A 3,263-nucleotide genomic window follows, 5' to 3' on the forward strand; every position below is an offset into this window, starting at 1 on the left:
CGCCACGATGGGTCAAGGACCTCATCATCTCCACTACCCTCTGCCACCAACTGCTCCTCCTGGGTAGTCTCGGCAGCACAGTACGCAGCAGAAAGTGGCACCTGAGTTTCATCATCATCAGATGCGTACTGTGCTGTGGTCACCGGAGGCACTGGCCCACGCGCCTCTTCAGAGTCAGAGAGACAAAGGTGTTGGGCATCACTGCACACTGCCTCTTCTTCCATTTCTCCAATGCTGCTTGGCTGGCCCCCTGTTTCCAAGCCAAGAGATTCAGAGAACAGAAGTAGAGACGGCTCCTGTCCTGGGCTCTCTGACTGCCTGACCAATTTGGCAGGTGGTGAAGAGACAGATGGCTGCTCTCCAGTGGTCTGTGCCTGAGAGGATGTGGCACTAATTGAAGTTGATGCGTTAGCTGCCATCCCTCCGACAACAGCTTCAATTTGATCTTCACGCAGCAGCGGTGCACGGCGCTCTCCGACAAAGCTGCGCATGAAGGACTGTTCCCTGCTGAAACTGAGTGATGATGAGTCACCGGTGCCCGCAGCAGGCACAGAATCACCATGTCCTCTCCCTGCTCCTCTCCCTGCTCCGCGCCCACGCCCCTTACTCCCTGCCCTCTTCATCTTGGTTGACAGATAAAGATAAGCAGAAAAGTACTAAGGCCTTAGTATGCTTATTCCTGAAATGCTCCTCCTAACAGGTGTAAGAAACACTAATGTTGTAAAGTGTAGACTAGACTTTATTATTGATAAAATGTGGGCTACACAAGTGTTAAGTGGTGTTTGGTGAACTTTTTTTATTTTGTGCAGATCAGGCTACAGAGCGAGTTTAACTCACACGGGGACCGTGCAGACAGCCGTAAACGGCGCTGCAAGGCCCAAAAACCCTCCTCTAGGTTATCCTATGTAGTGTTTTTCCACTATTTAGCTGGAGACGAATGGAAAGACACTAATAGGAATTTTTTAAAAATTTTTTAAACAGGCTGCACTAGTTGAAAAAAAGGACAAGTTATTTAACGGTATGAGGCAGTGACAAACCCTGAGCTGAATACAACCGGCTGTGGCTGCACACAGACTACAGGACGAGCTGCGCTCACACGGAGACCGTGCAGGCAGCCGTAAACGGCGCTGCAAGGCCCAAAAACCCTCCTCTAGGTTATGCTATCTAGTGTTTTTCAAACTATTTTGCTGGAGACGGGTGGAAAGACACTAATAGGAAATTTTAAAAAAAAATTTCAACAGGCTGCACTATTTGAAAAAAGGACAAGTTATTTTACAGTATGAGGCAGTGACAAACCCTGAGCTAAATCCAACCGGCTGTGGCTGCACACAGACTACAGGGCGAGCTGCGCTCACACAGAGACCGTGCAGACAGCCATAAACGGCGCTGCAAGGCCCAAAAACCCCCCTCTAGGTTATCCTATCTAGTGTTTTTCCACTATTTGGCTGGAGACGGGTGGAAAGACACTAATAGGAAATTTTAGAAAAAATGTGCAGCAGGCTGCACTATGAGCAAAAAAGGACAATGGATAGAACTGTGTGAGGCAGTGTGAACCCCCCCTGAGCTGAATACAACCTGGTATATGGCTGCACACAGACTACAGAGTGAGCTGCACACACACACACACACACACAGAGACCTTGCAGAACGCTGTTAAAACAGCGCTGCAAGGCAAGAGCAAGGTGAACTGAACAGTGAACACAGCGTTTGCTAAATTAGCCTTGGAAAAGCAAAATAAAGCAATTAGCTATCTCAACTGGCCCTCAGTTAGAACACAGCGTCCTGTCCCTAACTGAAATCACAGCAGAGTGAGCGCAAAATGGCGGCAGCGTTTTTTATAGTGCAGAGTGACATCATTTCAGCAGCCAATCACAGCCTTGCCAGTACTTACATGCCCACCATGCTAAACAGGATGTGCCCACACTTCCATTCATTCCTCATTGGCTGCTGTGTGCAGTTTGAATTCTGGGAACTTCCGATTCCGGTATCCGATACGCGGGAAGTATCGGAATTCGGTATCGGCCGATACCCGATACTTGCGGTATCGGAATGCTCAACACTAGTAATCACACCAAATCATGATGTGTTTACATTTTTCTTTTGCTCTTTCACTTAGTTTTTTGTTAGTTGCTAAAGTAAAATATTATTACTTCCATTATGGAAATAATTCTCAGTCTGCAGCATTTTATTCACATATGCCTAAAACTTTTCGACAGTAATGTACAGTGGATAGAAAAGTCTACACATCCCTGTTAAAATGACAAATTTTTGCCATGTAAAAAAATCACATTAAGAAGAATTATGTCGGAACTTTTTCACCTTAAGGCTAAGTTCACATTTGGCGTTTTTGCTACATTTTTTAATGTTTCATTATGCTAATTTTCAGCAGCAGTCAATTCAGCTGATCGTCCCGGCGATTGCTATGAGGAGGAGGAGGCACGATCAGCTGAATAGCCAGAGGCTGTAAGGCGGGGGACCTGGGTGACAGTCTGACACACTCAGTGGGCATGCCCAGGAATCCTAGACCCGCACTGTGCATAATGCATAACACAGTGCGGGGCAGGGATTACCGAGGTGGGTGGCCGCATTGCCAGCACAGGCGCAGTCTCCAAGCCTGGCTGGGACGTCAGACCGCCAGAGCTTACTTCGCCTGCCCCACAAAGATTTACACAGCGCAGGCGCCGGATTTGAAGAGAAAACAGCGCGAAGGGGGTGGCGCCGAAAGTCCCTGAAGATGTGAGTGACGGCAGAGTACCGTTCAAGCTGGGGATTGAGGACCTGCCTCCGTGGACAAAGATAGGTATTTTTGCAAAGTTTCAAAGCGCTTTATTTTAGTAATACCTGAACACAAAACTAAAAGAGCTACCTTGTTAGAATGCAGCATTACTGCTGCACAAGGTGGCTCTTTTAGTTTATAACGGCTGGAGGGGGGTGACAGTGGCCCTTTAAGCTCAACCATAATCTGTACAATTCAATTGTAAAATAAATTGAAATATTTTTGGGTGAGAAAAGACGTAAAGAAGTAAAATAATGTATAAATATACACACTCTTAAACTAATATTTTTTTGAAGTACCCCTTGACTTTATGACAGCAATCTTTGCCCACTCTTCCTTGCAGCAGGGCTTCAAAGCTGTCAGATTCTAAGAGTATCTTCTGAGTATAGTGGATCGCCCCCCCTTAGGGCAGTGGGGTACTCGGAGCCGGGCCCTTCGGTTCTCAAGGGAGATGTCACAGTGGCTGACCCGGTCCGTGGCCCTAGGG

The sequence above is a fragment of the Ranitomeya imitator genome, chromosome 1 (genome assembly GCF_032444005.1).
Source record: "Ranitomeya imitator isolate aRanImi1 chromosome 1, aRanImi1.pri, whole genome shotgun sequence".
NCBI classification, from domain to species: domain Eukaryota; kingdom Metazoa; phylum Chordata; class Amphibia; order Anura; family Dendrobatidae; genus Ranitomeya; species Ranitomeya imitator.